The sequence below is a fragment of the Oxyura jamaicensis genome, chromosome 4, assembly GCF_011077185.1.
Source record: "Oxyura jamaicensis isolate SHBP4307 breed ruddy duck chromosome 4, BPBGC_Ojam_1.0, whole genome shotgun sequence".
NCBI lineage: Eukaryota > Metazoa > Chordata > Aves > Anseriformes > Anatidae > Oxyura > Oxyura jamaicensis.
This window is the reverse complement of record NC_048896.1, coordinates 79,465,685-79,487,741: the sequence shown is the minus strand read 5'-3', so window position 1 is coordinate 79,487,741 and position 22,057 is coordinate 79,465,685. Positions and strand designations below refer to the sequence as shown.

The following is a 22,057-nucleotide window of genomic DNA, read 5'->3' as shown; positions in this document are numbered from 1 at the left end:
TGACAGGCTAATCTCATCTGTGTGGAAAAACCCCAAAGATTCTACCAGAAAATTGTAAGAAAATTCTCTGTAATGAATTTCCTCCTCATTTTGACTCAGAGCAGGAAGAAATGTTATGAATCTCATGTAAATTACATCAGAATATTTTGCATGTTAATACTTATATTCAGGAATCTTTGAGAAGGATGGTGCTGATAGAAGGACAAAATAAGAATTTTGTCAAAGAGACATTTTACCAGAATACTTTGCTACATTATTTCATTTTTGTACACTTCCTTCCAGTGGTTTCTCAACTTCATTGTGATAGTAACAGGAGTGGTGATGTAATCTCTGTAAGACTCACACAGTCACCATAGTAGTCTGGTTTAGCTGTATTGCAGTTGAATGTCTCTTGAAGTGACTAAGATAAGTCCATAGAATTCTTCCAAATGGCTAGGCTGAGTTGTCTGTGTTTACCCATTCCTAGGAGGACTCTGAAACTGACAAGACACAATGAACATAGAAATAATAAAGAACGGAAGGCTCCAAGGACTCTGCTGACAGCTAGTTGGTAGAATGTTTGTAGTTTGTTTGTTTGTGTTTTTAATTTGCAACTGCACAGATTTAATTGTTTCAATCTCTGGAGACAAAATGAAATATAGTAAAGAAAATATGTTTAGATTGTTTTAATTTAAATAAATTGTCAGATAAATGTCAAACTTGACATTAAATTTGATATTGAAAATAATCTGGAAGAATTATTAATATTTATTAGTTATGTAACATCAATTATTTCAAAGAAGTCTAAAAATTACCAGATATAGGAGTGCATTCCAACAGGGTTCAGAACATGAAGTTGGAATTCCAGCACCATCAATAGAAAGTCAGATTTTCAAGAGAGGTTGTCTGTTTCTAACTGTTATGCAAAGTAGGCAAATTTAATGCAAGACTGGAGACATGCCTAATACCACTGAAAATAATAAAGTACTTTCATTAAGATACCTATCTACAAGTTTATAAAATATCAATAAGGTGTTATAAGGAAGTATTTCCTTCCTACATGGATTTTTGTATATATTTATCGGTGAGAGCATTGTATTTGCTTTGGATTCAACAAATATAATTTGATGCAATATAGATCCTATAAAACATAAATTAGCACTGTTGATTTAGGTAAATTTATCCACCTGTCCTTCTTAAATCCTTTCATATAAGAATTTCAGAAGTCACAAAAGTATCATGAAGCATAGCAGAGGTCATTTGAAATGTATTAGCCTTAATTAGTGTGTGGCTTCAACTAATGGAAAGATAGATATAAATACTTTGTCTTGTTATGTCCCATTCCTTCAGGAGATAAACACTGATAAGATCTGTAGCAAAACACTATAATATGTGTATCTGAACATATGCTGTTTGTTTCTGATTAAAGCAGACAGTGTAGGAAAAAGAGCAAATATGTATATAGACATTACATCATTCCTTAATACTCTGTAGTAACTGGTAAAAATCTCTGTATTAATGCATCATAGAATCATGGAATGGTTTGTGTTGAAAAGGACCTTAAAGATCACCTAATTCCAACCCCCTAGCCATAGGCAGGGATGCCACCCACTAGATCAGGTTGCCAATGGCCTCATCCAACCTGGTCTTGAACACTTCCAGGGATGAGGCATCCACAGCTTCTCTGGGCAACCTGTTCCACTTGCTCAACAGTAAAGAACTTCTTCCTCAGATCTATACTAAATCTACCCTTTTTTTAGTTTTAAACCACTACTCCTTGTCTTCTCACTATACTCCACAACCTGACAAAGAGTCCCTACCTAGCTTTCCTATAGGCCTCCTTTAGGTACTGGAAGGCCATTTTAAGGTCTCCCCAGAATCTTCTCTTCTCTGGGATGAACAACCCCAACTCCCTTTGCCTGTCTTCATAGAAGAGGTGCTCCAACACTATGCCATACTTCTTTCTGAATCAGACTGTTCCTAGACCTGTATCTGGGAGAAAATTAGATCTGAATTTATTTAGAGTATTTAGATCTGTGAATTTGTGTTAAGCTCATCTCTACCTAATGCTAAAACTCTTTTGTTTTCCTAAGTAAGACCTTCCATTTTTCTTTCAGGCCTGCCAAAGTCCAAGGAATCAAAAACACTATAAACAAATGAACTGAAACTAGAAACTATAAAAATTAGTCACTTGCCAGATCCTAAATGAGATGTTTCCAAAAGACCAGGTAGGTGAGGAACATTTCTCAAGAAGCAGAATACACGGACAGGTGAATTCCAGAATAAATAAATAAATAAATAAATAAATAAATAAAATTCTAGACCTGAAATGTCTAAAATAAACATAACATGGGAATAACCACTGTAAATTGCACATAGTAAGATAGCTTGGCAGAAGAAAATGCTCAGGTGGTTTATAAAAGTCACATGAAAACATTTGTCATTATTTTCTTGGTCCTCTGTCAAAATATAGGATCCACACTATTATTAGCACACATCTTGTAGTGTAAAGAGCAAGAAGTGGAATGTGGTTCTTATCTCAGCTCGTAATAAAAAAAAAAAAAAAAAAAAAAAAAAAAAAAAAAAAGAAAATCTCAGAGAAAAGGCTACAAGTGAATTATGAGGGCCTTATCATCTTATTTATACAACATATTTTTCTTCTTGTAAGAATGATGGTGTTGATTTAAAAGTGTGGAGAGGAACACAAATGGAAAATAGGAAAAGTAAAGTGGAAGGTTTTTATCTCCCCCTATACCCACCCTCTACCTCCTCCTCCCTCCCCCCTCCACCAATAAAAAAAAAAAAAAGAAAGAAAGAAAAAAAGAAAAAAAAATGTATACTTACTCTTTTTACCTTTCAGAAAACAAATTGCAAAAACAGGATTTTATCATGTGTGGAAATTATGGATGTGATGCAGAAAGAGATGTTTTTCTTTTGTCTTTCACAACCTTTAGTTGTGTGAACATCTAGATTTGCTGTCCTAAGTCTATACTGGAATTTTCTGAACTCTCTGTCCTTGTCACTCTCATAGATGAGATGTAGCTCAGGCATGAAGGTCTCTAAACTCTGGATTTCCACAAATGACTGGATTACAAAATACTTGGTTTGATTCACACATCTGCCCAGTCTAGCCAGGCAGTTTTAGTGTCCTGCAATGAGATACTACTCCCTTTAGAGAACAGTTGAACTTGGGTAAGGTGATTTTGAAATAACCCAGAGTTTACTGACTGAATAATCAGTGAGCATGTTCATGAGAAAAAGCTTGAAACTGCCTTTGTCAGTGTAGCTAAAATCCTAAATAACCAAAGAAAGAACTCCTTTCCAGGGAAGCATCCTAATAACTGTTTAAAAATAATAATAATAATAATAATAATAATAATAATAACTACACATGATTTCTCCACGTTGTGAGGAAAATAGAAAAGCCATGCTGGTTCTACCTGGATACTCTTTCATAGGTCATTGGAATGAAGAACATCTGCTTCAGAGCAGATCCCTCCTCAGTTCAATACTTTATTCTCCACTTTATATACTTTGCATATACTTATATGCAAATACTTTGCATATACTTTGCATATACTTTGCTTGCCTGCCTGCTGAACACACAATTATTGCTGTTAAAAAAAAAAAAAAAAAAAAAAAGTAAAACAAGACAACTTGGACTTGGACAGGGGCAACATCTATACTTTCATACGCTGTATAGGGGAAGAGATTCACAAAATCCCATTGTCTTAATGATTCCTGTTCTCTCATGGCTTGTAGTTCTCTTTGGGGTTAAAAGAAGAGAAAGGCAGTTAAAACCCTCTAATACTTTCATTGTGCTTAAAGCCACATTGGAGAGATGTGGAATAAGTTGGAAGCTAGCATAACCTCCTAAAAAAGAACATTTCTGGATTTCACTGAATGCTATTCATTCTTATTTATACTTCTTTGCAGGCTTTATTTTTTTTCTTACTCTGATATTTTAAATTTATGTTCACTATCTGTCTGGATCTATACAAATTAAAACAGTCAAAAATTCTTAATTCCCAAAATATGAAAATAACTTTTTTTTTTTTTTTTTTTTTTTTGTAATTTTTTAAATATTTTACTCAAAGAAAAGCTCTCCCGAAATAGTGAATGTTTTCACAAACACTTTGAGTTTGGATGCTATTTGTTCTTTGATTATCTACTTGACTTAAAAGAAAATGTATCCATGGGTGTCATTGCATTTAGTAAGTGGAAACTAATCTTTAAACTGGCTTAAAAAATAGAAAGAAAGAAAGTATACTCACGTGAATCAGGATCAGCTTCAACTTCATGATGCTGAAGCCACAGAAACCTCAGGAACATTTTCAGGCAAGACCAATAAAGATTAAGGAAAAAGAGAGAGACCTTTCTGAAGAAACTAAAGCTTTAAAGAACAATATTCTTTCATTAATACTTTACTTTTTATAATTATGATATCTAGCTCTTTCCCCTAAAAATACCAGTCTTCTCATAATTTATTAGCAATTCAATCTGTCTCATTCACAAAACCCTTATGTTAAATGTGGGAATGTGACGGCATTTAGTTACGTACTGGGTCTGGCTGGGATGTTAACTTTCCCTGCAGCAGCCCATACAGGGCTGTGCTCTGCACTTGTAGCTAGAACAGCAGTGGTATCACACCGGTGTTGTGTCTGCTGCTGAGAAGTGCTGGCACAGCATCAGGATTTTCTCTAACCCTCCTAGGGGGTGGGCAAAAAAGAGTGAGAGAAACATCATCAGGGCAGCTGACCTAAACCAACCCAAGGGGTATTCCATACCATATGATGTCCCACTCAGCAATAAAAGGTGGAAAAAGGAAGAAGAGGGGAGGGGTGGGCTCTCATTGCGAAAACGTCTGTCCTCCTCCCAAACACCGGCTACGTGCCTTGAGGCCCTGCTTCAAGGAGGTGGTCAAGCATCGCTCATTTGTAGGAAGTAGAGAGTAATTTCTTTCCTCTGCACTTCCACATAGCCTTTACTTGTTTTATTTTGTTATTCCCTTTCCCCCTCCCTCTTCCCCCTTCCCTTTTTTCCCTTTAGTTGAATTGTTAAATTAATAATAATATTTCCTTAATAATATTTTTTCTCTTTAATTGAATTATCCTTATCTCAACCCGTGAGTTGTTCTTTCCTTTACTTCTTCCCCTCCTCATCTGAGGAGGGGGAGTGAGAGAGCGGTTGTGGTGTTCAGTTTCCTAGTACGGTAAAACCACCACAAGTTTTTTTTTTTTTTTTTTTTTTTTAAAAAAAAAAAAAAAAAAAGCCTGACAAATCTTTTTCTAAAGGATTCCACTCTTATTTATCAACAATAAAGCTCCCTGGAGATGTCCTGAAAACATTTACTGTGTTACTAAGTTTGCATAATATAATATTGTGATTGGTTCCCTTTAGTTTAGATTGGTTCTGTTTAGTTCCTGCGGACTGCAGCTCCAGGATGGGTAAAAGGATTCTGAGATCCTATTTCCATTTTTCTCTGTCCAAGATCTCAGGACATATGCTTAGTTTGCAACTTTCAACTAACCTTTCTTAGATGCCAGGAACCACAGCAGGATGTTTTTAGGGTGCATGTGAGGAAGAGCTGGTTGAATGTGAGGTCATGATATGAAATATATGTAATCAACTCTTTTCCAGCTAGAGCTCTTTCCATTTAAAACATAAACCTGTGGTTCCTACTATTGCTTTATTTTTATTTTATTTTAAATGCATCCTTTGCAGTAAAGCCAAGCTCGCTCTGTCTCCTACTAAAACACTCCCCCAGAACATATGAGCATTTTTGTTAAAGCATGGGGATAGTGGAAGAATTATGATTCTGTTGGATAAAATCTTTTTTTGTTTGTTTGTTTTGTTTTGTTTTAAATAGTTACCATTTTTTCCATGAGAAATCAGACACCTTGTTGGTGTTTTCTTATAGTAAAGATAAGGTCACTGAAAGGAAACAGGCTAGATGGAATATTACCATGGTATTAAATTACTTCCATCTGCAAACACTGTAAATCCTGTAGACATAAAAAGAGAAGTTATGATAAGAACTCTGAAGTGTCATGTATCTGGACTTTAAAATGTTCTTCTGCTAAGGACTTTATTCTACTGCCAAGATTAAGGAACATGAAGTCATGACTCAGGAGTTGGGCCCTGTCAAATGCATTCTTCTCTAGAAACGTACTCCTTCCTCTTGAATTTTCCTTTTCATTCTCTGTAGAAAAGATGATCTTGAAATATTGACTGCCCATTGTAATTTTTAATACAGACATTTTTTTAGTCACTGACTTGACACTAGTTCTAAGACTGAAGCTGAGTGTCAGAAATGTAAAAAGTTTATTTTCTGTTTATTAATTCTATTTAAACAGACATAATATTTTCTTGGTTTTAGTTCAAATCTATCTCAGGCTATAAATCCAAACAGATCATTTTCTATGTACATAGATGTGCAATTGCTTACTATATGTGCAACTTTACACATATAAATTACTTTTAATTTATAGCACTTACTTTCAAAACTTGGTTTTCCAACTTCATCAAGGTGTTTTGTTCACTCATCTCACATGGCATTCTCTTGGTTGATGATTATAAAACTCCTAAAATTATAAAATATTTCAAAAATGCTTTGTAAAGACTTTTACTACAGCCATACACATCATTAAAACATACATTAATTATGTCTCCTTCAAAAATTGTATGACATACAACTACAAAGTGGAATGAATGCAGTTCAAAAATTTTAGTATTCTTCACAGCATTTCTGGGAACAATGACATACAGACAAATAAATATATGAGTAAATTCCATTTTTAGAACACCAAGTCTTTATTATAAATAAAATTTCTTGTCTCAATTGCAATGTTACCTTTTTTTCTTTGTTTACTTTAAGGAATCTTTACTTACAATTCTACCAATGCACATTTTCATACAAAAGGATTAATGTGTCCTGTGGATTTCTACCAGTTTAGTAGAGATTGTTTGTTGCAGTTCATTGCATGCACTGAGAAAGGTCAAAATGTGAATTAATGTTTTTTTTCTCAAGGAGGTCCTGCAGACTTGCCTAAAAAAATACATTACAAATATAACAAAAACATATATGCACAGACCAAAGATATAAACATTTTACAAGGGTAACTCCCAATCCCGTCTGTCTTTTCCTTGTGTATCAAACAAATCACCACAATGTAACAAAAGAAAGGCTGTTCTTTAAGTTGCTTTTCAATTGGAGCCTTGTCTTTATCTATGCATTGAGAGAACAAAAAAATGTTTATTTATACATGTGGCTCTTTATAGTTGCTACTCAAAAAGTACTGCATACAAACATCCAGAATTTCTCTAGCAGAAGGAACACAAATGCACACATTGAAGATAATGACTATAGGTGAAAGTTCCATTTGGCAGTTGTCCACACAGCCTGAAGATATTAACAAGGGGACCTTAGAGACAGATGCCAGATTTCTCTTCATGACTACCCAAAGCATTGTTACAGAGATGTCTGGCTCCAGGTTCAAGTATTTATTTCCAGCTAAAAAGAACTCCAGGAGATTTCTTTGATTCTGCCTCTGATGAGACCCCAGTAGCCCTCCCAAGGAGATGATGATGAAAAACAGTGAGGAAGAAGCCTATAAATTTCTTAAAGAAAATCACCCTGTCCACAGACCTTCAGTCCTGAGGACTAAGCTAAGAAAAGATGAAGAAAAGACCTAGGCTGGTGGACCCATGAAACTGATGGTTCTGAATATATTGGAAGAATATCAGATTTGCACAGTAGTAACAGAGCCACTCTTTTTAGTCAAATATTTTTCAGTCAAATTCTGGTTTCTTGGTAGAATATTTTAACAGAATAGAAAAGATATTCTCTCTTCACTTCACATGTTTGATTCTGTTCAACTTTTCCCTACTTTGGTCTTCTCCACAGTTGAACAGATAATAACATTTCAAAAAGATTTACAGGACAGTATCTTAGAATTTCTAAACCACATTGAATAATTTGAAACAAAGAAATTTTCCTTCATTGATTTACCTGAAAAGTCTATCTACCTTCTCAGTCAATAGAAGAGTGGTTTTCAGCCAGCTAAAACCATACATTGAGAGATAATTAAATTTATTTTCCTGTAGAAAAGTAAATTATCCCTTAGTGCTTACAGGATAATGGATTATTTCCTTGCTTTCATGACTTTGGTTAGGATAAAGTTAATTTTGTTCATAGAGGCTTGTATGATGCTGTGTTTTGGATTTTTCATGAAAACAGTGTTGATAACACACCAAAGTTTTCAGTTGTTGCTGAGTGTTGCTTACATAGAGTCAAGGATTTTTATACCTCTTCTTCTGCCCTGCCAGAGAGCACAGAGGGCATGTACAAGGAGCTGGGAGGGGACGCAGCCAGGACAGCTGATCCAGAGTGGTAAAAGAGATATTCCATACCATATGGCATCATGCTCAGCAATAAAAGCTGGGGTAAAAAAGCAGATCTTTTGTAATGATGGCGTTTGTCTCCCCAAGAAATCATGCATGATGAGCCCTGCTTTACTGGAAGTGGCTGAAAACATTCCTTGTTTTGTTTTGTTTTGCATTCATGGCTTTTGCCTTACCTAGTGAATGGTCTTTATCTCAACCTACAAGTTCTCGTACTTTTACTTCTCTGATTCTCTCTGGCACCCCACCTGTGGAGAGTAAGTGCATGGCTGTGTGGTACTTAGCTGCCTGCTGGGGTTAAACCATAACACTTGCCAAAATATATTAATGTAAAATGTTGTATCTATGATAAGTGGAATATGAAGGAGAAAGACAAGAATTTTCAGAATGGAGTAGGCGTTGTTCTATTCTTCTAGTATCTATAACTTCCAATTTTTTTCCAGCTATTTATGGTTGAAATAATAATTCCAGCTCCTAAACCAATTATAATAACTCTGCTTTTTTCCAACCTGTTGATTAAAAAAGATGAAAAAAAGAGATTAATCTTAGGAAGGGAAAAGTCATTGTTACCTACTGAGAAATCTTGAATTTTAAAATTAAGCATCCTTGTGGAAAACTATGGGGAAAATAATTAGCTGCAGAAATATGGTCATATGATCCTCCTGTTTTTATTTTGTTTTGCTTTGTTTGGCTTCTTTTTCTTCTTTTAAATGTGTGGCAAATGCATTTATGTCATCAAAATATGGTTTTACATAGTACAAGAATTTAACCTGAGCTTGCAACCCTGAAAATCCTTTTTGTTCATTGAAGAGAAACAGTAATTTTTTGATAAAACTCACCTCACCCTACTGTAAATGCCAAAAAGAAGTCAGAAAATATTCACTCTTAATGACGTGTTTCTCCTTTCTGACTGCAAAGTGAGCTGAGGTTGTGTAGGTCATATGTACAATGTAGAGACTTAAGTGAGATGAAACAGTCGCTACTAATTTTGTCTTGATTTTGAGAAGATATCACTCCTTGATTAGGAAACAATACTTTCAAGCAACCAAGGTGACTCAGAGAAGGCAAAGAATGTTTTGATAAATTTCCAGGATGCTCTTTAGATTGTTCCCAAAGTGCTCCTAATATTCTAATTTAAGTCTATTTTCTAGTACAAAACTGCTGACTCTACAAAATTATGAGTATGTCCAGATTGTTGCACTTGTATTGTTGTCTTAGTACAAATGTAAATGGAATGGACTGGTAGACAAGCTACAGTAACAGTGTTATATCTCTTGTGTTTCCGGTGTTTGTTGCACCCAATGTTGTCACTTGCATTATAGTCTGTGTTACATCTTTGTGGGGCAAAGGCTTCTTCTTCTGAACTAAAACCGTTTCCACCCTAAAACCGTAAGTATGTGTTGTGACTCCACAAAATCATAGTAATGTGGCCCTATCAGTTGGTAGAAGTGAATTATTAACGAATTAACAGTTTGAAATAGAAAACTGAAAAATATTTTTTAAAATATCTACTAATACCTAAGTATTTACAGAAAGCATTTTAAGGTAGACATGCAGAGCCCTGGGAACAAGAACAAAATGGAGACTAGACATAGGAATGCATGTTGTTAGAAAACTCAAGTAATGATTTTAGTAATAAGAAAAAATATTGTATATAGACTACAAATGGTTTAAACTGAATAAGAGTATCAATAGTAGGAGATTAAAACTAATATTTAAAGGTAGGAGGTGGATTTCAGGAAAATCTTTTTATATCAAAGTATAACAAGACCTTAGATTGTTTAAGGATAATTGCACTCCAAGAAGGCAAATGGAAAATACAATGATTTGCTATGTATATGTTTAAATGTATATGTACATATACCTATTATTTTATACCTTATAGCATAAAAAGCCAATTTTCTGGTGATTTTATTAATAAATATATTTTTTCCTGAGTGATGAACCTTATTCCAACAACATTCTTCTAAACCATATTGCTTCCTCTAAATCAAATATTTATGATCCAAAATTCTAACATATAAAATTTCACGTTCCACTCTCTGATTGCCATTCACACTGTAATTGCCCTTTACTCTGAACTATTTCCCCAATTCTTAAGTCCCTTAATTCCTTTAAATTCCCTTTTCCCCTGGTTACTTCCCCAATTCTTCCTTCACTTCATACTGTCCAAAGTTTGATTGTTCTTGTAAAGCTCCTTAAAGCTTAATTTCCTAATTGTAAGTATGAAGTTAGTAGTTATATACTTACTAACTTTATGGCATAATTACCAATGATTTCTGCTTTTCTTTCATCATTGCTTCCAATACTTAGTTAACAAGTAATGCTTTTAATGTTATGCATCTTCATATTTTCTCTCACATGCCCCAAAAGTATGGAAAGGTATCCCACTCTTTTATAATCTCCTTCAGATATTTTCTAAAGAGTTTTCTTTAAGATTAACCTATATATTGGTTGTTACTCAGCAACTGATAAGCATCAGATGTCAGTCTCCCTTTGCTGTGTTTCAGTCTCTTTTATTGTTCTTTCTCTTACGATTACTAACTCTCACAAATCTTCTTCAAATCCCAAAAAAAAATGTGCATAATAGATAACTAAAATATATAAGCAAAACATTAAATATACATGGAAATATTCCTGTTCTTTCTCATTTCTGTTTTAATATTTAGACTCTTATTCTCCACCCTTTATTTCTTTGATATCTTCTGAGCTTCCTATTGCACATGGCAAGGGATTTTTTCTATTCTTCCATCATCCTACTCTAAAGTTTACTAGTTGTCACTTCAGTCCTCAGTCACTATCATGATATGAGCATTTAGTACTAATAACAGACCTGCAATTTTTTTATGACTAAACATTAATTTTAATCTGTGATCAAATAGAGAACTCCACTATCCGGAGCTATCAATACAGTATCTTAAACAGTTAATAATCAGTTAATTAATCTATTAATAACAAGTTATCAGTAACTCCAAACCAGAACTAAAATATTTTATTTCTTTTTTACTGTCTTAGGCTGATGAATTCCATATCAATAATAATACAAAGGCAATAAAATTTTATTATTATTATTCATAGGTTAAAAAGGATTAGAAAGAAAATGAATCAAAGGCATGAAGTGTTTTCATTGTTTCTGCTACATGTCACTTCAGAATTTCACTTTCTGTCTTATTTATTAAACAAAACACAAATTACTCTGATGTCAAGGAAATAAACAAGTGCCCAGAGTACTTAAGTATTTCATGTTGTTCCACTGTATATACACTGTTCTTCTAAATTTTGCTTTTAAATTTATGAAGAAAAAGAAAGAAAGGAAAAAAAAAAAAAAAAAAAAAGGCAGACTTTATGGAAGCACTTCAGCAATTAAAATTCCTCTCTCCACTGTCAGCTTTAGCTGTCAAGGTTTGCAGTAGCATTGACATCAGTTCAGATTTATTTCCCCTTTGGCAATTTGTGCTTCTCTATATCAGAGAGATGTTATAATAGTTTGAATCATTATAATATTTCTCTCTTTTTTTTTTTTCTTCATAGATTCATATTAGTAGGAATCAAAATATCTTTTCTAATCTGCTCTATATCATAAACAATTATTTTTCGTATATTTACCCAATTTTGAAGCATGCAACTTCTCTTTCACTAAAGTTTAAGTGTGTTTACTGTGTTCTCCTCCAGAAAAACAACTTGCCTTGATCTGAAGACAATAAAGTCCAGTGCATAATCCACTGTTTCCTTTGAAAATTTCTTCTTCAGAAGTACGAATAATTCCAAGCATTTTTTTCCTACATATTCCCCAAATATTTGGGTGCCAATTTTATTTTCCAATCTAAGTTCCATACACGTCTTACTGTAAAATGAGCTGGTTCCTGCTCAATTTTCTCAGATCATTCTTCCACGGTTTGTATTAACCCTTATTGTCACAAGCATACCAAGAGCCCTTGGTATGCTGGAACATGTTTTTATTTTTTAGAATTAATATTCTGTATATCTGCAGGTAGGGTTGCATTCCTCACTCCTAATTAATTCTGTTTGAATAACCAAAGTTTTCCTGTTTCTTTATTATGGATTTATAGCTTTTCATTCTTATGATACATTCTACAAAAAGTCCTACTTTTTATTAATGCTTTTTTATTTTTGGTGCTCCTCTGTATCAATTATATTCCTAATATTCATCACATGTGAATAATTTCCTCTTTTGAATCATGTCTTATTTCTGTTATTAGTGATGATTAGCTTTTACTTACTTACATTAAATATAAGCTATGACCAGTAGCCAAACATCAATGTCTAGGCAAGTGATTATTACATTGTCTTTATTTCTCATGATGAAATTCACAATAGTATGATTCATGCAAATTACAGTAACTTTTGTGTTAGGGTTCACGGATACTTTAATGTTGTTATACTGTTTTCTGCCTGAAATTTTAAACATTTCTCCCAATGCCGGTCCCCGTGTTTATTCTTTCTTCACAGTAGTGACAAAAAATGAACACATCACACTTTTGTGCAAGTCTGCGATCTGTCACAAAGTCCTACAACTTTCTGGACAACATTTGTGAACATGCTTATATGCAGCTAGTACCAACCATCCAAATGATTAAGAGCTTTACAATAGATAATGTCTGTCATAAAGGATATCACTATTTTTGCCCTCTATCTTTTCTATCTTTTGTATACAATCTAAAACCTGTGATTTTAGGATAATGTTGTATAAGTTATCCCAACTGGTTTCACTATTTCCATCTACATAACATTTTTCTTGCTAATAAGAATTTCTGGTTTGTCTCATTTGTTGCCCACATTCCTAGTATTTGGAAGCTGAAGAATATCTTTTTCTTTATGCTCATTATTTTTCATGATATTCCAAGTCTTAGCTTTACTTTTGACTTCCTCCTACTCTTAAATGTGTAGTTAGGTCTTTGTGTAGCTTAAAGGGAGCTCACAGTTTAATTCTGTTTAAATGTCACATTACTGTGTGCAAAAGCTGTGAGATTAATAAAGGATGTTACAAGAATATTCTTTGTGCTCTATAAGCAGTGCCCACCTACATACAGCCTATGGTTACCAACTGACCTCTCCTGCACAGAAGAATAAGTCTGTTTTACTTAAGTCAAAAATCTTGCACAGTATCTCAAATGAGTAAAACCATTTTCACTAAGGTAATTTAAATGCCTAATACACAAAAAGAAAAAAAAAAAAAAAAAAAAAAACTTTTAAAGATTTTTTAGCATAGAGAATGAAAACAAACTCTGAAGACCAATCTTAGTTATCAGGGTGATATATCATTTTTCACCTTCAGTACTTTAATGAAAAATTAGTGCTGATGTGTGGCGTTCAGTGTCTGAGTCCCTACCACACTGCTATATGGTTTAGAGTATATCTCTGTGCAAAGCATTACTTGCATTCTGCATTAGAAGATCTGTTACCCTGCTACATACTTTTTGTATTTCTGACTTGTGGTTATGGGAGTGCAGGGGGCATGGTAAGGATGAGAATGTGGAAGTGAACAGGAAGACAGGATGCTTACTCATAAACTGCTTACCAGAAAAGTTGTCTTTCAGTAGCCACTATCAGAACCTGATAAAACATGCCTTTGATTTTTCTTTTATATCATGAAACATGAAATGCTGCCAGCATATATTTCTCTCTGCCAGATACTCAACCTATTTGCCTTTTGTGGAATGACTGAAACTGTAATGGTCTCCCTATATCACTATGAGGTTCCCTACATTTTCAGATCAGAATTGGACTTTTTCCACAAAGATGTTATCTGTTTTATGGACATACCTACTGTGATGTCTGTCAGGCACTGACTTCCCACCTGAACATTGCAAACAGCTGCAGAGGAGTAAGAAAACTGGCAACCTAATTCCAGTGAGTGGGAGGTCAATAAAACATCTGTCTTTCTTATCTTCTGCTTATTTGCGCGAGTTCCCTTTTTTCTTTTTTGCTGGTCAGAGTCTCTCAAGCATTTCAGTAATGCTTGCTTCACTGCATGTTTTGTTAGGTTTTCAGATTTCTGTAACTCATTTAGGACTTGTTTTATTTCAAACGGAGTGTGTAAAGTGGATGCAGATTTTTCAGCTTATATATTTCCAGTATATCTCCTAGAGTGTAGATTATGGTAGTAAAATCAGTAGGAAGCAGGTTTATGCAATTTACATGTATATAAAATAATGTAGTGGTTACTTCTACAGAGATACATGCTTGAAAGCATGTCTAATATAGCAATAGCAACACTAAGAAAGAGAAGAGTGTTCAGCTTCATTGATACTTGTGTGGTATATCTTTCTTTCTTAAAGCCTTCCTCTCTGTCAGTGCTATGAACTGACAAAACTGTCTTTCAGAAATAACATTAAACCATATGAATCTGTTCAAAATTTCTCATATTTCATCATAAAGAGAAGATTAAGTACCCAGTGTTAAAGCATACAAATACCTTCTAAGATGACTTCTGAATTCTCACATTTGGGGGCTGGGGGGGGGGGGGGGGGGCCGGCGGGAAGAGAGAGAGAGAGAGAGAATCACTGAATTTTAAATAATATGTTATCTTTCATTTCCCTTTATGTTGTGAGGAAAATCTACCATTCTCTGCTTCTATATTGTCCACAAAGTACAGCTGCAAGTGCAGTGAGTGCCAGACTCACCTCTCTATCTCAGTAAAGCCTTTAAACTCACTGCTCCTATGCAGAGCAGGTTGAGTTGTTGGTCCTTGGGTACATCTCCCATCACTTTCACAGTGCAGTTCACAAGGACGCAACATGAGAGGAAGGGAGATGGTGAGGAAGGTGTGAGGGTATGGAACATGCCAAGGACTTGCTTCTACCAGGGTAAACATTTACATTGCAGAAGTACATTTTGATACTGATCTTTCAGTGAATCATCTCTAAGCATGTGGAGGATAAAAAGGTGGTCAGAAGTAGTCAGCATGGATTCACCATGGAGAAATCATGCTTACCCAATCTGATAGCCTTCTGTAATGGAATGACTGACTGGGTCAATGAGGGAAGAGCAGTAATTGCTGTCTACCTGGTAGATGAGCGGACAGTGAGGTGGATTGAAAACTGGCTGGATGGCAGAGCTCAGAGGGTTGTGATCAGTGTCACAATCTAGTTGAAAGCCTGCAGCTAGCAGTATCCCCCAGGGGTCAGTATTGGGTCCAATCTTGTTCAACTTATTCATCAATGACCTGGATGAAAGGACAGAGTGTACCCTTAGTAAGTTTGCTGTTGACACAAAACTGGGAGGAATGACCTATACACCAAAGACCTGTGCTGCCATTCAGAGCAACCTGGACAGGCTGGAGCACTGGGCAGTGACGAACCTCATGAAGTTCAGCCAAGGCAAGTGCAAGGTCCTACACCTAGGGAGGAATAACCCCATGCACCAGTACACATTGAGAACTGATCTGCTGGAAAGCAGTTCTTTGGAGAAGGACCTGGGAGTCAGCAATGTGCCCTTGCAGCCAAGAAGGTCAATATTAACCTGGGCTGATTTAGGAAGAGTGTCACCAGCAGGTCAAGGGAGGTGATTCTCCCCCTCTACTCAGCCCTAACAAGGCCTCACCTGGAGTATTGTTTCAAGTTCTGGGCTCCCCAGTAGAAGAGGGACAAGGAGCTCCTGGACCAAGTCTTATGGAGGACTATGAAGATGATTAGGGAACAGGAGCATCCTTCATATGAGGAGAGGCTGGGAGAGCTGGGCCTGTTTAGCCTAGAGAAGAGAAGACTGAGAGGGGATCTTATCACTGTATACAAATATCTGAAGGGACAGTGTCAAGACGATGAGGCTGGACTCTTTTCAGTGATGCCCTGAGACAGGACAAGAGGCAATTGGTACAAACCAAAAAACAAGAAGATCCATCTGAATATGAGGAAAAACTTCTTTTCTGTGAGGGTGACAGAGAACTGGCACAAATTGCCCAGAGAGGCTGTGGAGTATCCTTTTGTGGAAATATTCAAAACCCACCTGTGTGTGACCCTGTGCAACATGTTAGAGGTGACCCTGCTTGAGCGGAGGGGGGGGAGGGGGGGGCACGGGGGGCTGGACTAGATGATTTCCATAGGTCCCTTCCAACCTCAACCACTCTGTGTGACTGTGTGGGACTCTGTATTTTTGCACCTTGATCTTAAGTGCACGTGTTTGTAGGGGATAGGAATTTGTGAGATAAAGGTGTAAAGAAAAGGTAGAATAATGACATGTCACAGGAAAGAGAAATTTCCCTTTGAAAAAAGAAATTGGTAGGACTCAATCTCCATTTTTATTTTTGTAAATGTCACTCTCATCTGAGAGTTAGCATTACATGAACAAATCAGCATCAGTTAGAATAATAAAACTGTATTCTATTTAAAAAAATAGAAATTATGTTAAACAATTTTAAATATTTAAAACGTTTTACCTATGCCAAATTTTCTCCAGTGTGCTTCAATTGAAAGGCATTAACTAGCACATGACAAAGAGAAGAAATACTAAGGTAAAGTCTATAAATGAAAATAAATGGAATTCAGAAGAAAAAAAGAGCATAGGAAATACAAATTTCTTAGAAAAAAAAATAGGAAACTCTGTGAACAGAATAATAAAACAGCTAGGAATGAGTGGACTGTACCAAAAACAAAAGAAGTACTTGAAATTATTTTGACTGAAAAGTAAAAAGAAAGAGAGGTATTCTACTGAGGCTGCTCAAAGAAAGAAGGCAAAGCAGTTTTGAATTAAAAGCCAGAGTAGATAGGAATTTCTCAACTAAACATTATCCAGCTATTTCTGCATTTAGCTTTATAAAACAGGTCAATATTGGCAGTCAAGGGAATCCACAAGCTACGCTGTTCAAGACATGTCAGAAATATCTTCCTGATGGTAGTGGATGGTGTCCAGAACCATTTTCCACAATGAGAAAAAAAAAAAAAAGAAAAAAAAAGAAAGCAAAAAAGCTTTTTTTTTTCTTTTTTTTTTTTTTCCCTGAATGTCTGGTAAATATACAAGTATGACATGTTTTATCAGTTGTGGAAAGTGGAAAGCAGTCCACCTGAGTAAAGATTTCAAAATTCAATTGAAAATAAGAACAAAGAGAGTAGTTTTGAACAGGCATAGGTACAATAATTTTAAAATGAGGAGTAAGAAAGAAGGAAAAAAAAAGTAATTAAATACCTAAACAGCCATACAGAATGTACATGTTTATGAACCTAATATAGGTACATAATATAGGAAGTTGTATCTTAAGTTGTACAGAAACAAGGAGAAAAACATAGAATGAAGTAACATAGGCCTACACTCCTGGATATGTTTTAATAAGCAGGTGGGTAAAAACGCATATGACACAAAACCAGAAAAGATGGCCAATACAAAATAAGAGAGAGAGACTATATCCAAAATAATTTAGAGTCCAGGTGCATAAAAATGTCTTGTGCAACTGTCTGCATGAGAGGAAAACAAAAAAAAAAGAAAAAACAATTCTTTCAAGAGTCACCTAAACTGTCGAACATAGGTGAAGTATATTTAGTCATTGCACTTTTTTTTTTTTTAACTTTGCATATTTCCGAGATAGTATATAAGACTGATAGTAGTGAATGATGTGAATTTCTCTGTAATATGCTTAGAAATGTCAATGCAAGATTTTGTCTAAACCACATCCAACAGACTTTTGGAAACTAACCTACTGTGAGGAGAAGGTGGTAAGATTTGACTGAGGTGCTAGCATATAGCTTTGATTAATAGGGTATTAAATAACACTCAGTAATTTGACTGGTCATGAATTAATCTCTTTTTTCCTGTTGATAGATCTTATAGCTCACTTATCACTATGTCAGACATTTGATATAGGGCATTCAATCATTTTGAACATTTTTCAGATTACTCAGTTATAAACCTTGTGACTGTTTTATCTCATATAATTTGTTTGATGACAGCCCATTACATTAAAAAGTCTAAAGGAATCTAATGAATTGGTTACAAAAATTTTACAGTTACCAGTAATTAGCATGAACACCTGGTTGTAAGCAGAAGACAGAAAAACAGTTTCTTAGAGTGATGCCCTCATTACAGAATAGAAGAAATATCAGTTTTTACTGATGGAAAAAAAAAAAAAAAAAAAAAAAAAGTAAAAATCCAGACAGACCACTGAAAAAGGTGGAAAGACACATCGGAGGAGGAGGGATCTTATTTAGGATTTTGTTATGACAAACAACAAACAACAATAATAAAACTACAAAAATATGCATCCATGGAAATGTCCCAAATGTGTCAGAGTGGACACATTCACATTAAGAGAGAATTCCAAAATTTCACAAAGGAGTAGAAAGTGCGGAGAACATGTTATTTTTCAAAAAAAGGTATGTATTCATACACAGCGTATGCAAATAAATGTGTAGGAGGTTTTCAAACGGGGATGGTTTGAGGATGGTTTTATTAATGTAAAACTTTTTAGATATGTAGCCTCTAATCTTCCACTTTAATTATTAAACTGAATAGCTTTGTCCTGATAGATAACCAATGAAATCAGTTAGTCTTGTAAATACTTATGTAAAATGAATTGAAACACCCAAAGGCCATGGCTTCAACTCTTTAGGAATATAGTCTATCTATCTAAGCATTCTTCCATATATCATCTATCTCTTTAAAAATAGATATTCAACATTTTACATAGTTTGTACTTAAAAGATATCATAGATCACAACAAATCTCTCAAACAATTTGCAAATGTATAAGCAGTGTTTGTAATGAAAAAATGTCTAGAAGAGAACATGGATGTGGACATTTTAGGTGCTAGGCTAAAATGCTGTTGTCTCATTCCTGTTCCACAGTTTTGAGTCCCCAGGATGACTGGGGAAAAGAAAGGAGACATGATAGGCCCTCATTCATTTTATATTGCACTACATTGTTTCTGTAAGGGGATTCACAAGGGACATACTGCACCCAGAAAGAGAAATGAGAGATCAAGAGATCCAGACTCACTTGTTTTCCCTGTAGGTCTGGAATCAAGATGTCATGGTAATTGCCAGTAAAGAGAATAAAAACATGTAAGAACATAATTAAATAGAAAAGTAAAATAGTATTAGAAAATCAATGATAATAATAATAATGACTAATGCAATTGACATCTGGCACCACTTTGCATCTGTATAGGGTAACTGAGCTGACTAAACCTGTGTTTCTTAATTTTCAGGACAAGGCTTAGTATCGAAAAATTAAGCAAGGAAGGTTTTCTGAAAATACAAAAATCTTCAGAAGTTATATTATAATTTCCAGGAAACAGCTTGAATGACTCATGACCTTGTGAGTGCAAGAGGTGCAAATCATATAATTCTGCTATATAGATAGTAAAATTACAGGCCATAGTTTGCCTTGATTTTATCTCATTTCACTATGCAAACTCACAAGCATTATTTCCACTTTTTTTCTCCTTTTTGCTGTCACAGGTCTGATTTTACTTTGTACAAGTAAAGCCAAAGAAAAGATTTAGGCCTGAGAAAATATTGTCTTGTAGCACAGTGTACAAATTTAATTTCCTTTGGTAATATCAACATAGAACTATGTCATACTGTTTTGGTAGCAGACTCTGATCTTGGACTTTTGATGTCCAGCTGTTCTCCATTTCCTCTAGAAAAAAGGTGGTGATCTATCTTGGTGTGTGTCATTTTGAAATAATTTGAGTCACACAACAGTATTATGATAATCAGAATCTAGAATTAAGCGTGCAAGACTAAAAAGGAGAAAGTAGTTTAATAGCCTATTACAATGTCACGTTATAAAGCCAAGCTAAAAAGAAATTCTATTGCAAACATCACTGACAAATTTCAGCAAATAGTGACTGAATACATTTTGAGAAACCCATAACTACTATTTAGTAGATATTTTCCTGGAGTATCTTTCGTATAGATGACTTCCTCTCTTTCAAGATAACTAGGCTAGTCAAGTAACTTTTATAATAAAACATTTATCTCCATATAAATAATGCTTTAAAAAAAAAAAAAAATCTACACAAGACTGAGGCACCTAGTAGACATTAAGCAATTATTTAAAAAGAAACTCAGCTGAGTAAACTACATGCAAACAAGCAAAAAAACAAAAACAGCCCCACCCTCAAATTTAATGGGAATATTACCCTCAGCCATTTCCAGACAGAGGCAACACACGTTTTGCACTATACCTAACAGGGCCCATTTATAATAGGTGAGGGAAGAAGCTCACAAACACATGCATCTTCAGAGAGAGGGTATACAGCCTGATTGCTCAGGCTATATACAGTTATAGTAGTATGGCAACAGGGGAAAGATTAATTCTTAGGTAGTCTGGTCATATGCAGCTCATATGGATCTTAACCCAAAGAGCTGATGACAAAAGAATATCCAGTTTGGATACCGATACATAGTGTTATATGCTCACACAGGAATGCTTAATTCAAACTGTGAGATGGTGCATTATGGAAAAGCATAAAGTTGGTAATGCTGTAAAACTGTATCTCCATATAGATATTTTCTAATTGTGTAATAAGAAAGGCATAGATAATATGGCAAAGTTACCTGGCAGAATATAACTTCCAGATAGAAGCTCCAAAAGCTAGTTAGGTGGACAGCAATACACTTTCACTGAAAGTAGCAAAGGCTAAGATCTGTCCAGGGATTAAATTATTTAAAGTGATTAAGAAGACACTTTCAGTAAAATGACTGATATTCTGCCTAACATCTTCCTCAGGGTGTCCCCAGACCATTTTGATCACATCAGTTTTATGAAGATCAAGCTGAATGAATTTCTCTCCCACCTCTTGAACCACCACTGAGAGACTATAACGATCTTTGTCCCAGCAATCCCTGATCCAAGGAGTTGACAAGGTAAACCAATACAGATTTGCACAATAGTAAACAAAAGGCTCCTATTCTCCTAAGTCATTCAGCTAGCATGCACTTCTAAAATTCTAAAATTGCAACCAGAGACAAATCTTTTATTCATGATACACACGGTAGCATTTAACCCACATAATGTGGCTGAAAATATAAGATAATGTACTGGCAAGCCACATCACAAAGAATACAAGTTAGCAAAGTTACATCAAGTAGGAGTTTTTGATATAGGGTTATAATATATATACCTCATATCTATGTGCAAATGAAAGTAGCAACAGTTTAAGGAATATAAGATCTCCTTTTTGAGACTTGTGGCTTTAATTGATTTGTATGTAGTCTGTTACAAATTAATTATTCTATGTATTCATATGTAAGGCCAAGCTTAAAAGATCATTTACGTTAAAGAATCATTACATTAAGAAGAAAAGCAAATCATTTAAAAATAGATGCATGGAGCATCTCCAGTTGCTCAGGGATGGAGTTCATCAGAATCAACACCACCTTAGTGTAGTCCTCAACTCCTGTTTAAACCCTTGGAGCCAAAGTATCCGCTTTGTCATGATTCCGAGGGTACTTGCAGCCCTGACTGTGCCTGTCCAGCCTCAGCTGGGCTTCCCCAACCTGACGAGTGGCCAGGGAGCACCATTTCAGCCCAGCTGGGGTCATCAGTCCCTGCCCCAGTGATGCCATAGGTGTGTCGATCTCTTATACTTGTCTTCTGCCACTCCTGAAAACAAAACAAAACAAAAAATGTGTCTGGTTCTCTCATTTGCCATGTTGTGGTGGTTTTACTCAGGTGGGTGGCCGAGCTCCACCACAACCGCTCTCTCACTCCCCCTCCT

General features: G+C 35.1%; 1 long non-coding RNA gene across 1 annotated transcript in view; it reads right to left on the bottom strand.

Moving 5' to 3' along the window:
* Positions 1-458: 458 nt before the first annotated feature.
* LOC118166704 overlaps positions 459-22,057 on the bottom strand; it is a 48,845-nt gene continuing 27,246 nt past the window's right edge. Inside the window, exons 2-3 of the long non-coding RNA XR_004750676.1 lie at positions 6,478-6,563; positions 459-473 (exon numbers count right to left, since the gene is read on the bottom strand). This is a non-coding gene — a long non-coding RNA (uncharacterized LOC118166704). The remainder of the gene's footprint in view (positions 474-6,477; positions 6,564-22,057) is intronic.